General features: G+C 42.5%; 1 protein-coding gene across 7 annotated transcripts in view; it reads right to left on the bottom strand.

Annotated features, from left to right (window-relative positions):
• LOC134357220 (hyaluronan and proteoglycan link protein 1-like) overlaps positions 1 to 15,180 on the bottom strand; it is a 135,526-nt gene that overhangs the window by 75,624 nt on the left and 44,722 nt on the right. The window contains exon 1 of one of the 7 annotated variants that reach the window (XM_063068519.1): positions 13,440 to 13,460. The exons of the other annotated variants lie outside the window; for them this stretch is intronic. The gene's annotated coding sequence lies outside the window, so the exon portion shown is untranslated. Of the gene's footprint in view, positions 1 to 13,439; positions 13,461 to 15,180 lie in introns of those variants that run through there. 7 annotated transcript variants of the gene reach the window in all.

Raw genomic sequence — 15,180 nt, 5'->3', positions numbered from 1 at the left:
TACCCCAGCTGTTACTCCTTTTTATGCACACATTCTTTCTCTCACTCTCCTTTTTCTCCCTCTGTCCCTCTGAATATACCTCTTGCCCATCCTCTGGGTCACCCCCCCACGTCTTTCTCCCTAGGCCTCCTGTCCCATGATCCTCTCGTATCCCCTTTTGCCTATCACCTGTCCAGCTCTCGGCTCCATCCCTCCCCCTCCTGTCTTCTCCTATCATTTTGCATCTCCCCCTCCCCCTCCAGCTTTCAAATCCCTTACTCACTCTTCCTTCAGTTAGTCCTGACGAAGGGTCTTGGCCTGAAACGTCGACTGCGCCTCTTCCTATAGATGCTGCTTGGCCTGCTGCGTTCACCAGCAACTTTGATGTATGTACTGTCCTAATTGTCTTTGCATTATACGGTCATTTTGACTGAAATTTATTGTTTCCATTTTAACAATTTTATTTGCTTTTAGGTATTTACATCATATTTAATAGTTTTTAAAATTCTCCGAATGTCAATGTGATTTAAAATCCATAAAAACTCACCTAAACATATCAACGCCCCCTGCATTGCTGGTTCCTTGGCTTTAACCAAGCTTCGTAACAAGTTATGGTTCGTACCGACATGGTAGGCATATCTATACCTTATTGCTTATCACTAAAGTTTCTTGTTCATGTAAATTATTATCAATTATTTCAAGTTCAAGTTCAAGTTTTATTGTCATTCAACCATACGTGAATATCCAAGAATATGGCCAAATGAAACAGCATTACTCTGGGGCCAAGGTGCCAAATCAGTACCAACAGTCACACACAGCACAAGGCACATATGAGACAGCAGTAAAATACCGTTGCACACACAAAAAAATATCTAATCCAGGTCCCTGAGTCCATGAATGTTGCAGCTGTCTCCAGTTGAATACAATACATCTTGTCTTCTGCTGAGACAACACCGGTGGGCAGCACCGAGTCCAGCATGGACTCCACCCCTCACCACCTCTGGCACTCTGACGCCTCTCTCCTGGGTGGCTGCAAATAGGTGATACCCTGGTTAGAGGCCTAGTCCTTGCTATGACCAATTACAGATCAATTTAGATGCACATTCTATCTTAATACTTGTGGACGAAAAATGGACAGTCAACATTTCACATGCTGGGGGTGGTGGAAGAGGCAAACACATTGGGAACATTTAAGAAAGTCTTAGATGATCAAAAAATGGAGAGTTATGTGGGAGAGAAGAGTTAGATTGATCTTGGAGTAAGTTAAAAGGCCAGCACAACATTATGTGCCGATGGGTTTGTACTGTGCCATACCGTTCTATGTTCTATGTCCTACCATCATCCCCTGTCCCCCACCCCACCCACCTTCCTCTTCGCCTGGCCTCACCTATCACCTGCCAGACTGTACTCCTTCCTCTCACCCTACCGTCTTATTCTGGCTTCTGTCCCCTTCCTTCCCAGGTCTTCATAAAGGTTCACGGCCCAAAACATCAACTCTTTTTTCCCCTCCGTAGATGCTGCCTGACTTATTGAGTTTTGATTATGGTTATGGTGCAAACTATTGTGGCTGGTGTTGATGGACCCAACCAAGCTACAAAAACTTGGTATGGTTGTTCTGTGAGTTCAAGGCATCTGCCGGTAGACTGTGGGGTGACCTTCAGGAGGGAATGGGAAACAGCAGAAATCCCCAGTGAAATGATGAAAATATCATTTATCCTGATGTATGAATCATCAACTTTTCTCCTGAACTTGTACTGATCAATAAATATTTTGCAAGTATTTTAAACCCTGTCTTCCCTGATAACCCTCTCAGATGGTAACATCGTTTTCTGATAATTCATTACCATTGTTAATCACACCCGGTATGCCTCAAAAGTTATTTTTCACCACATTGAAAGTTTAATTTTAAACTGAATATTTTAATACTAAATATTTATTCTAAATACACAACTTATAAATAACAAATCTAACAATAACCAGCTGTGTGTGACTTTGTGTTAAATTATCCATAAAAATGTTTAAAACCCAGTCGGTTATAACTGCAGAACTTGCTTTGAGCTCCATGTAACACCCCCCTTGTTTCATTGATCAACTCTTATAGTAACGTAGCAGTTAGTGTAATGCTTTACAGTGCTAGCAATCGGTGTTCAATTCCCGCCGCTGTCTGTGACGTTCTCCCCGTGACCGTGTGGGTTTCCTCTGGGTACTCTGGTTTCCCCCCACATCCCACACATGGCTAGGGTTAGTAAGTTGTGTACGTGCTATGTTAGCGCTGGAAGCATGGCGAAACTCACGGGCTGCCCCCAGCACAACCCCAGAATGTGTTGTTTATGACACAAAAGTCAAATTTCACTGTGTGTTTTGATGTACATGTGACAAGTAAAGTGAATCCATCTTTATAAAATCTATCTTTATCTGTCTTAGAAAATTCCTGTAAACCATGGATCAGTAATTTATATTATCATCCACATCTGAAACAAAATAAAAGATTATTATTTATGAGCTCAGATATACAGCATTACCCTTCAACCATCAGGCTCCTGAAGCAGTGTGGATAACTTCACTCACCTGAACACTGATCTGATTCCACCACCTATGGACTAACTTTGAAGGACTCTACAACACAGGTTCTCAGTATCATTTATTTATTTGCATGTTTTCTTCTTTTGCACACCGGTTGTTTGTCAGTCTTTGTGTGTAGTGTTTCACTGACTCTATTGTATTTCTGTGTTCTACTATGATTGCCTGCAAGAAAATTAACCTCAGGATAGTATATGTCGATATATACATACTTTGATAATAAATTTACGTTGCACTTCAAGACTGATTAAGATTCAACATTGATTAATGTCATTTCCAGTACACAAGTGTAAAGGAGAACAAATTACTGTTGATCCGATGCAACTTAAAAACACAATAAGATAAAGAATAAAGAAAATAATGATAAAACTATAAATACACAATATAGCTTATCTTCTACCCACAAGCAGTGAAATGTATAACACCCCCTTCCCTTCTCCTGCCCCCCTCCTAAGATGGCGGCAGCTAAATGTATCTCACTTCCAGGAATGGCAGGTGTGCAATAGTCCTACCCCCCATCCATATATTATTAATTTTGGACTGCATTCCTGAGGTATTAGAGTTTATTTTATGTATATATTCTTTGTCATGCTGCAAAACATTGAGCTGCTAAACTGTGTTTCGTTGCTCCACAACATTCTATTCTATTCTATTGTGTCTCCATAAAGAGACGCTGGGCACAGGAGTGTCTGTACATAAGGTGATTGACAGGAAATGATAAAGTAGTGGTGGCTGGGAGTGTGGAGGGGTGGGTTAGTGGGTGGAGGTGTCGATCACCCTTACTGCTTGGAGAAGGTGATTGCTTTTGTGTCTGGTGGTCCTGGTGTAGATGCTTTGTAGCCTTGTCCCTGATGGGAGTGGGGCAATAGTCCATGAGCAGGGTGGGTGGGATGTTGCTGGCCCTCTTCTGGCAGCTTTCTGTATATTTTTTCTTAATGGCGGGTAGGCTGGTGCCCGCGATGCGCTGGGCAGTTTTGATTACCCGCTGTAGAGCCTTCCTGCCCACTGCAGTGCAGTTTCCGTACCAAACAGTAATGCAGCTTGTCAGGATACTCACTCCTGCACACCTGTAGAAAGACTTGAGTATTGATGTGCATAGTCCAGCTCCCTTCAGCCTCCTCAAAAAGAAGAGGTGTTGGTTGGTGAGCTTTCCAGACTGTGTAGAATGTGTTCTGGGGCCAAGGGAGTTTGTGTGTGATGTGCACTCCCAGGAGTTTTAAACTGCTGTGTCGAGGATGTAAAAGAGAGTGTCAGAGTGTGAGTTGTCCTGAAATCAATAACCACCTCCTTTGTCTTGTCTTAAAATAGTTATTTGCCTGGCACCAGGCCTTGAGCTCCTTTGCCTCCTCTCTGTAGGCCATCTCATCGTCGTTGGTGATGAGCCCCAAGACTGTCATGTCATCAGCAAACTTGACGATGTGGTTACTCAGGTGTTTGGCCATGCAGTCACGTGTGAGTAGAGTGGGCTAGGGGCTCAATGCACAGCCCTGGTGGGGGGGTATCCATACTTTGGATGATGGGGAGGGAGGAGCAGTTGTGCATCCCAACTGTTTGAGATCTGTTCATTGTTAAGTCCAACCCTCAGTTGCACAGTATGCTGGTGTTCCTACTTGGAAATGTTGATGAGTGGAATGGGAGTACACTGAAATACTAGCTCTGTCTGAGATATTTAGTTTGTTACTGTGGGTCTATATAAACAAACTAAAAGATAAGTTTAGCTTTATTTGTACATATACATATGTATCAAATGAAATCAGTGAGGATTATGCTAGGGGCAAGGGTCGCCACACTTCGGGCATTGATATAGCACGCCCACAACTTACTAACCTGTAACTCTCTGGGACGTTGGGACGAAACTAGAGTACCCGGAGGAAGTTCTTCAGCAATCTTCCTGATACTAGCCAGTAATCACTTGTACTAACTTGGCTTACCTAACATACTGACTCGTCATATATCTTGTTTTGCAATATGGCTACGTTCCCGGCATTGGCTAGCTGGGGATCGACACCAAAGGTTGGTTAGAAGTCCAGATATTATAACCCAATGGCACAAGACTGGAGGCCCAAAGTTGGAGGACTGTCCAAGTGTGTTGGGAGGGAGGAAAGGGACTTGTTTTATTGTTATTTTGTTGCTTGCTGTGTTCCAATTGTCATGCTCTGTGCTGTCCTGCTGAGCACTGTGGGTAAGGCATGTTGGCGCTGGAATGCGAAGTAACACTTGTGGGCTGCCCCCAGCACATTTTAAAGTTATGTTGGTTGTTAATGCAAACAACACCTTTCATTGTTTGCTTCAATGTACATTTGATAAATAAATTTGAATCTGAATCTGTTCCGAATGAATATCGATATGTGTAACTAGGGGTGCCGTGCACAATCCGGATTTGATGGGGACAGCCGTGAGAAGCGCAGAGGAACATCTGGAGTAACTTCTGAAATGCCTGCTTCGTTGCCGCTGCTACTGTGCGATCGAGAATCTCCGGAGATGTAGGCCCCAAATCCTCAGCTTTGTGTATCGCCTGTTGCCGGGGCCGGGGTCAAAACGTTCGGCAGAGATGGTGCCCGGTGCTCAGTGTCGAATAGGTGGACAGAGGTTCAGAGTTTTTCGGACAGACTCAGAATTGGACTGTGGTCGGATGCTTCTGGGATGCTGCATTGGCAAGTTGGCGGTGCTGGGGGCTTACCGTCTGCGTGAGATGATGGGACTTTGAGAGACTCTGAGACTTTTACTGTGCCATGGTCTGTTCTTATCAAATTACGGTATTGCTTTGCACTGTTGTAACTATATGTTATAATTATGCGGTTTTTGTTAGTTTATAAGTCGGTTTGTCATGTGTTTTCGTGATATCATTCTGGAAAAACATTCTTATCATTTCTTAATGCATGCATTACTAAATGACAATAAAAGGGGACTGCGTGTCCTCATAATCATAATCATAAAAGTATGTGGAGAGTGCTATATAATTGCAAGTTTTTGCTTCCTTCCTTCCCGGTGTCTTGGACTTTTAGAAGCTCAGCAAATTACAGGACACAGTTAGTGTGTTGTTTTACTTTGAGCAGAACAAGCTTCTATTAACTATAAATATCTCTCAGTACAAAATGACTTGCCATTCATCAGGGTACATCAGCTTGGTCCAGGTACCTTAACAGCTTAATCAGGTCAACCACTTCCTTCCTGAACTGTGACTATTTCTATCTCTGTAAACAGTATTTATTCACTCTGCAGATCCCATTCAACACTGACAGACTAGACTTCCCTGCCTAGTTTTCCACCTCATCACTCCCTGCTGAGTCTGTGGAAACCGGGCCTGCTCAAAGATCTAAAAGCTCAAGAGTTAGCGATTCTGATAGGCCATATCGTAGGGGGAAGAATGGTGAGGGCTAATTAACGGTGAATCGGGAGGTGGATTGTATGGTCATGTGGAAACAGTGAACCGTGGACAAAGTCTAGAAGCGGAGACATGGAATGCAGAAGTGACAACTTCCAAGTTTCGGCAACTTCACCAGTTCCATTATGGCGTGCACCTGTTGTAATAGAGAACTGGAGTTACTGTTAGACTTGTGGATCATCATTTGTTTCTGTAATGAGGACCTAGTCTGTTACTTAATTAAGTCGTCCTGTCTGGACCATCGAACAGTACAGCACAGTACACACACACACACCATGTTGTGCCAATGCTTTAACCCGCTCCAAGGCCAATCTGACCTTTCCTTCCCACGTGACCCTCCATTTTGCCTTCATCCATGTGCTTACTAGCCTCTTTAACGTCCCTAATATATCTGCCCCTATCACCAACCCTGGCAGTGCGTTTCACGTACCCACTGTCCTCTATATGAAAAACCTACCCTCTGACATCCCCCTTATAATGAATATAGAATGGATCAAGTGACCATCCAGGAGGTACCGGGACACAGCACTCAGGCTGGATTTGATTCTGCTACCCCCACCGCCCCCAGTGTTCGCTCAGCAGAATGATGGACTCAGGGTCTGGATTATATACATATATATTTTGTGGGACTGTATTTTACTGATATCTACAGTGGAGCTAGAAAGTTTGTGAACCCTGCAGAACTTTCTCTGTTTCTGCATAAATTTGACCTAAAATGTGATCAGATCTTCACGCAAATCCTAAAACTAGATAAAACGAACCCAATTAAATAAATATCACAGAACATTTATTTATTAGGAGATGGGTCGTTTATTTATTGAGAAAAATTATCTAATCCAATATTACATGTATTTGTTGGAAAAAAGTATGTGAGCCTTTGCTTTCAGTAACTGGTGTGACCCATTTATACAGGAATAACTTCAACCAAACATTTCCAGTAACTGTTATCAGTTCTGCACATCAGCTTGGAGGAATCTTGGGCCGCTCCTCTTACAAAACTGCTTGAACTCTGGGACATTGGTGGGCTTTCTTTCATGAACTCCTTGCTTCAGGTCCTTCCACAACATTTCTATATGATTATGGTCTGGACTTTGACTCAGCCAATTCCCAAACACAAATTTTCTTCTTTTTAAACCATTCTGTTGTTGTCTTACTCTTGTCTTTCAGATCATTGTCTTGTTGCATTATCCATCTTCTATTAAGCCTCAGGTGATGGACAGCTACCCTAACATTCTTCAGCAAAATGTCTGGATACAATTTTGAATTCATTGTTCCCTCAACCTTTGCAACCTGTCCAGGCCCTGAGGTAGCAAAGCAGCCCTAACCCATGATGCTCCTTCCACCATGCTTCACAGTTGTCGATGAGGTTTTGGTGTTGGTGTGCAGTGCCCTTTTCCCTCCAAACATAGCAATGTGTATTTCTGCCAAAAAGTTCAACTTCGGTCTCATCTGTCCACAGAACGTTGCCTCAGAAGAGTTGTAGAACATCCAGGTGGTCTTTTGGAACTTGAGATGTGCAACAATGTTTTTTTTTTCGAGAGCAGTGGTTTCCTCCGTGGTGTCCTTCCATGAGCACTGTTCTTGTTTAGTGTTTTTCTTATAGTGGACAAATGAATAGAGACCTTCTGAAAGTTCTAGAGATTTCTGCAGGTCTTTTGCTGTTACCTTTGGGATCTTTTTCACCTCCTTCAGCATTGCACGTTGTGCTCTTGGTCTGATCTTTGCAGGATATCCACTCCTAGGGAGACTAGCAACAATACAGAGTTCCTCCATTTGGCGCCCCACACAGACTTCCAATTTGCGCCTTGTAAGGCATGAAAATGCCCGACGCAGACCTCTCATGGTCTGAGTCGATGTTCCCTCCCTCCCCATTTGTAGACAATTTCTCTTACTGTGGGCTGATGAACATTCAAGTCTTTAGAAATGCGTTTGTAGCATTTTCCAGCTTCATGCATCTCTACAATACTTCTTTTAAGGTTCTCTGAAAGTTGTTTTGATCGAGGCATGGTGCACATAAACAGATCTTTTCTGAAAAGATCAGGCTTTGTCAGTAACAGGACTTTGTGTGTCTTTTTATAGGATAGAGCACCTCTGCAACCCACACCTCCAGTCTCATCTCATTGATTGGAACATCTGACTCCAAGTAGCTTTTGTAAAGGCATTACCCCAGAGGTTCACATACTTTTCCCATCAAATACATGTAATATTGGACATTTTTCTCAATAAATAAGTGAACAAGTACAAATTTTTTGTGTTATTTATTTAATTGGGTTCTCTTTATCTAGTTTTAGGACTTGTGTGAAGATCTGATATATTTTAGTTCATTTTATATATATATATAAAAAGTTCTACAGACTTCACTAACTTTAAGGCACCTCTGTATATGTGTTTGCTATTATGTAGGTGCGGACTAGGCCTCAAGTCGTGGTGTCGCCTGTTTACAGCTGCTGGGGGAGAGGGGTTGGAACTGGTGTGCTCCACTGGGGTCGGTGTGGCGTGGTGTCCAAGCTGGACTTGGTGCTGCTCCCTTCCCAGTGTTCACTTAGCTGAAGACAAGCTCTGTTGTGGGCATGTGCAGATTTCGGAGGCATTGGATGGCTTGAATTTGGTCTCTTTTATTGAGTGGCTGTATCTTTCTATCTTATATATGCAATGTGGTGTTTTGTGCTCTGTGTATGAGCCTGTTGGTACTGACCCCAGATTAACGCCATCTTGTTTGGCTGTATCCATTTATTGAATTGAATTGAATTAGGCTATCAAATTTCTGAACAGACGATTAACCCATGAACACTACCTTAGTATTTTTGCTCTGTTTTTGCATTAACTGTTTATTTGTTAGATATTTATTTCAAGTTCAAGTTCAAATTTAATTGTCATTCAACCATACATGAACACCCATGAGTACAGCCAAACAAACCAGTGTTCCTCCAGGACCTCGGTGCAAAACACAATACCAACAGTCATACACAGTGAAAGGCACTTCGAGCATATATAAGATAGCAGCAAGCGGGCAGACACAAAACAAAATATATAATATAGACCAAGTCCCCGAGTCAATGGATGTTGTCAGCAAGAACAAGCCCCCAACTGTCTGCAGACCAATGCAGTCCAGCTTGTCTTCCACCGAGCAAACACTGGAGGATGTAAATGGTAGAATAGGCATTACGTTTATGTAATTTATAGTAATTTTATGCATTGCACAGTGCTGCTGCAAAACAACAGATTTGACAACATATGACAGTGATAATAAACCTGATTCTGATTTGGAAATGGTCTGAGGACCTATATCCAGTCAGCAGGGTCAAATTGACTGAAGACGTTCACTGATGAGAAAGCTATGGGAGAGGAATTACATAAACCAGCCTGGGACGATGAAACAGAGCAATTTAATGCCTGGAACAGCCTCGGAGGTGGGGCTGTAAGGATTTTAAAGGGAAGAACAAGAAGATTCAGATTTAGATTCCGATTCCAATTCTGATTTAGACATTTATCACACATACAGTGTCTTGAAAAAATATTCAGATCCCACAGCTATTTTCACATTTTACTGTCTCATTTTCTAAATTTAAAATACGTTGAAGTAAGATTGTTGAGCTAATCTACAAAACATGGTGCATCATATCAAATCAAAAGAAACATTCCAAATCATGTCCATAATTTACATATAATTATAAACCAAATTTGCGAGGCTGAAGTAGTATTAATTCCCTTTGTAATTCACTAACTTTCCTCAGATGCAATACTGTACCTTACCAACTCATCCAACCTGCTGAGAATTGGAGGGTCACCTGTTTTCAAGGAATTCATAAGAATAAGTACCCCCTCGCTCTGTAAGGTCCAACAGTATGGTAGATTTTCGACAGACCAAACCAAAACAAAGATAAGAGAGCACTCAAAACAAGTCAGGGAAATGATAATAGAGAAGCACAAATCTGGGGAAGGTTATAAGACCATCTCAAAGGCACTGAACATACCTTAGAGCTCAATGCAGTCCATTGTGAAAAGTGGAAAAAATATGAAATCATAGTCACAGTGCCTAGGTCAGGCCACCCTCCCTAAACTTAGTTGCTGGAGAAGTACACACTTGTAAAAGAGGCTACGATGATACCAACAGTCACCCTGAGTGAGCTGCTGAAGCCAATGGCTGCAGATGGAGGTGAAGCTTCATTGCTCCACCATCTCTAAGACTTTGCACTACAAGAGTATTTATGGAAGAGTGACAAGGAAGAAGTCCTGGCTAAAAAAAAAACATATTCTTCTTTGTAAAGACTTTGCAACATATTACTTCGGAGATACTGTAATGGTATGGAAGAAGGTCTTGTGGTTGTTTGAGATTAAAAGTGTAACAGTTTGGCCTCAGCACTAGGTGGAACATGCGGCGTAAATCTAATATTGTGCATCAGCCAGGTAACACCATTCCGACTGTAAAATATAGTGGAGGTAGCATCATGCTAGGGGGGTGATTTTCAGCAGCAGGGACTGGAAATCTGGTCAGGATTGATAAGAAGATGAATGCTGCTAAATACAGAGAGAACCCAGATAAAAACCTGCAAGCCTCTGCCAGAAAGCTTAAACTGGGGAGGAAGTGGCTTCAGATGAAGAAAGTTCATCTTGAGTGGTCCAGTCAGAGACCTGAGCTCAAACAAATTGAACATCTCTGGCAAAACCTTAGGACTGCTGTCTACCGCCATTCCCAACTAACCTAGCACAGCTTGAGCAATTTTGCAAGGAGGAATGGAAAAATCTTGCTCAATCACATTGTGCAAAGCTAATAGAGACTTAACCAAAAAGACCACTGGCTGTAATAGCCAGGAGAGGTGGTTCAACTCAGTACTGAGCAAAGAGAGATGAATACTTTTGAACTGCTGACATCTCAGTTTTTGAATTCTTAGTTTTTCATGGATTATAGTTTTCCCAGTTTTTTGGGGCTCTAAGGTGAAAAAAAAGGAGCAAATGAGTCACAAATAAAAATTCTCGTAAAATTGATTAAAATCCCTGGATGTAATACTCATTTATGTGAACAAAGGGTTGGTGGCTGAATACATTTTCAAGGCATTATACACTCAGTGGCCACTTTATTAGGTACAGCTGTTCCTAATACTTGTTAATACCCAATATTTGCTTGTTAAGGCAAATATCTAATCAGCTAATCATGTGGCAGCAACTCAGTGCCTAAAAGCATGCAGACATGGTCAAGAGGTTCAGTTGTTGTTCAGACCAAACATCAGAATGGGGTTCTAAGTGACTTTGACTGTGGAATGATTGCTGGTGCCAGACAGGGTGATCACAAGCTGCTGACCTCCTGGGATTTTCATGCACAAGAGTCTCCAGAGTTTGCAGTGAATGGGGCGATAAACAAAAAAAAACATTGAGTGAGCGGTAGTTCTGTGGATGAAAATGATTTCTAATGGAATTTATTTTAATGAGAGAGGTCAGAGGAGATTGGCCAGACTGTTTCAAGCAGACAGGAAGGTGGCAGCAACTCAGATAAACATGTGCTCTAACTGCGGTATGGAAGAGAATCTCTGAACTCGGAACACGTCGAACCTTGAACTGGACAGGCTTCAGCAGCAGAGGACCATGGACATACACTCAGGGGCCACTCTATTAGGTACAGGAGGTACACTGAGTGAACACTAGAACATGTCAAATGAAGTGCAGATTGAAATAGTAAAATGTGCTGCTTCTGTTAACAACCAACACACCGAAGAGTGTGCTGGGGTCAGCCCGCCAGTGTGGCCACTCATTCTGCCGCCAATACGGGAAATCAGTGAAGGGCATTGAACACAGTACAAAAGATGAGGTATGAGTCCCAAAGTTTTGGCAAAATTGTAGATTCTGAAAGGAGGGGTAAAGTGATAGAACTTGCTGAGGAGGCACTACTCACTTGATCAGTTAGTCAATGATACTTTTCTAGCCAGCAGTAGCTACATGAGGAAAAGATTAGGTACAAAAATGGTGGTATTTATTGATATGGGAATTTGTGATGGCCATGGAAGTTAAACTTATTGTGACACAGAAAATACACTTAAACTTCAGGTAACTTGTAGAATGAATCATTCTACAAGTATGTGAAGAGCAAGAGGATAAGATGTGAGAGAATAGGACCAATTAAGTGTGACAGTGGGAGTGTGTGTATGGAACCGGAGGAGATAGCAGAGGTACTTAATGAATACTTTGCTTCAGTATTCACTATGGAAAAGGATCTTGGTGATTGCAGGGATCAGGGCATTTGATAAGGTACCCCATGCAAGATTTATTGAGAAAGTAAGGAGGTATGGGATCCAAGGGGACATTGCTTTGTGGATCCAGGACTGGCTTGCCCACAGAAGGCAAAGAGTGGTTGTAGATGGGTCATATACTGCATGGAGGTCGGTGACCAGTGGTGGGCCTCAGGGATCTGTTCTGGGACCCTTACTCTTCTTGATTTTTACAAATGACTTGGATGAGGAAATGGAGGGATGGGTTAGTAAATTTGCTGATGACACAAAGGTTGGGGGTGTTGTGGATAGTGTGGAGGGCTGACAGAGGTTACAGTGGGACATTGATAGGATGCAAAACTGGGTTGAGAAGTGGCAGGTGGAGTTCAATCCAGATAAGTGTGAGGTGGTTCATTTTGGTAGGTCAAATATAATGGCAGAATGTAGTATTAATGGTAAGACTCTTGGCAGTGTGGAGGATCAGAGGGATCTTGGAGTCCAAGTCCATAGAACACTCAAAGCTGCTGCGCAGGTTGACTCTATAGTTAAGAAGGCATATGGTGCATTGGCCTTCATTAATTGTGGGATTGAGTTTAGGAGCTGAGAGGTAATATTGCAGCTATATAGGACCCTGGTCAGACACCACTTGGAGTACTGTGCTCAGTTCTGGTCGCCTCACTACACGAAGGATGTGGAAGCCATAGAAAGGGTGCAGAGGAGATTTACAAGGATGTTGCCTGGATTGGAGAGCATGCCTTATGAGAATAGGTTGAGTGAACTTGGCCTTTTCTCCTTGGAGAGATGGAGGATGAGAGGTGACCTGATAGAGGTATATAAGATGATGAGAGGCATTGATCGTTTGGATAGTCAGAGGCTTTTTCCCAGCGCTGAAGTGGCTAGCACGAGAGGGCACAGTTTTAAGGTGCTTGGAAGTAGGCACAGAGGAGACGTCAGAGGTAAGTTTTTTTTTACAGAGTGGTGAATGCGTGGAATGGGCTGCTGGCGACAGTGGTGAGGGCAGATACAATAGGGTCTTTTAAGAGACCCCTGGATAGGTACATGGAGCTTAGAAAAATAGAGGGCTATGGGTAACCTTAGGTAATTTCTAAGATAAGGACATGTTCGGCACAGCTTTGTGGGCCGAAGGGCCTGTATCGTGCTGTACGTTTGCTATGTTTCAGGAGACAAAATGGAGAACCTTCAGAGCATTTTAACATAGAACATATACTCATTGACCACTTTATTAGATACGTACTGTAACACACACAAGATGCTGGTGGAACTCAGATACCTACTGTACTGGTCTTCTGCTGCTGTAGCCCATCCACTTCAAGGTTTGTCATGTTGTGCATTCAGAGATGCCCTTCCGCACACCACTGTTATAACACACGAGGTTATTTGAGTAACTGTCGCCTTCCTGTCAGCTTGAAGCAGTCTGGCCATTCTTCTCTGACCTCTCTCATTAACAAGATGTTTTTGTCCACAGAACTGACGCTCACTGGATTTTTTTTTTATTTTTTTCACCACTCTTTGTAAACTCTTAAGACTGTTGTGATTCAAAATCCCAGATGTGCAGTTTCTGAGATACTCAAACCCACCCCATCTGGCACCAACAATCATTCCACAGTCAAAGTCACTTAGATCACATTCCTTCTGCATTTTGATGTTTGGTCTGAACAACAACTGAACCTCTTAACTATGTCAGCATGGCTTTATGCTTTGAGTTGCTGCCACATGATTGGCGGATTAGATATTTGTATTAATAAGTAGATGTACAGGTGTACCTGATAAAGTAGTTGCTGAGAGTAGAACACCACAGCACAGTACAGATCCTTCATTCATGATGTTGTGCCAACCTTTTAACCTAAGATTAACCAGGCCCTTTCCTCCTCTATAGCCCTCTATTTTTCTATCACCCATGTGCCTATCTAGGATTTTCTCAAATGCCCCTAAAATATCTGCCTCACTGCCACCCCTTGCAGGGCGATCCACACATGCACCACTCTCTGTGTTAAGTCATATCTTTGACAACGACCTTTACTTTCCTCCAATCACCATAAATTTATGCCTCTCCTGGTATTAGCCATTTCCACCCTGGAAAAAGTCTCTGGCTGTCCACTCAATCTATGCCTCTTGTACACCCCTATCAAGTCACCTCTCATCCTCCTTCACTCGAAAGGAAAAAGCCCCAGATCACTCAGCCTACCTTTAAATTTTACCTCAGGCATAAATTGTAAATACTTTTATTTTTTGTAATTCCACTGAATTCTGCTGATTAAGCAGAATAAGGCTAAATGACTGTCCAATTTATGGAGTATTTATGGAGGAAAAGAGGGTCACTGATAGCAGAATCTAGATTTTTACATTCAACTATGCATGTGCATTTTCCAGAATTTTTTTTTTCTGATCTCCTCCAACATACTGTTAAGCACTGGGAGACATACTGTTATTTTTTTTTACTGAAAAATGTTGATATATGATGATATGAAAGTGTTAGAGTTATTCTCACACTTAGAGCAGTGTAGCGCTTAGAGCCAGCAATCAATACCATGGTCCAATTCCCACCACAGTCTGTAAGGAGCTAGTGCGTTCTCCCCATGTCCGCGTGGATTTCCTCCTCCTGATCCGGTTTCCACCCACATTCCAAAGACGGTTGGGGTTATGATCTGTGGGCACGCCGTGTTGGTGCCAGGAACATGCTGACTCTTGCAGGCTGCCTCCGACACATCCTCGGACTGTGTTGATTGTTGACAAAAACAACATGTTTCACTATATGTTTCAATGTGACAAATACAGCTAATCCCTCATCTGTGGAGGAATTGAATATTTCACCAGGATCAATTTGCAGAGCGGATTGCACTGAGACGCATAGCTGTTAAAGACATTTCATAACAGCGTATTATACCATGACCTGTGCAAAATCAATGCACATTGGTAGAATGGAAGCAAAGCATAGGAACAGACAAGCACAGAAGACTAGTAGTAATCACTCGAGTTGAGTACGATGTTTTCCTAAGGTGTTGTCTATTAGTGGGT

This window comes from Mobula hypostoma, chromosome 16, assembly GCF_963921235.1.
Source record: "Mobula hypostoma chromosome 16, sMobHyp1.1, whole genome shotgun sequence".
Taxonomy (NCBI): domain Eukaryota; kingdom Metazoa; phylum Chordata; class Chondrichthyes; order Myliobatiformes; family Myliobatidae; genus Mobula; species Mobula hypostoma.
Note: the sequence above shows the minus strand (reverse complement) of the source record. Positions and strands in the feature narration are given on the sequence as shown.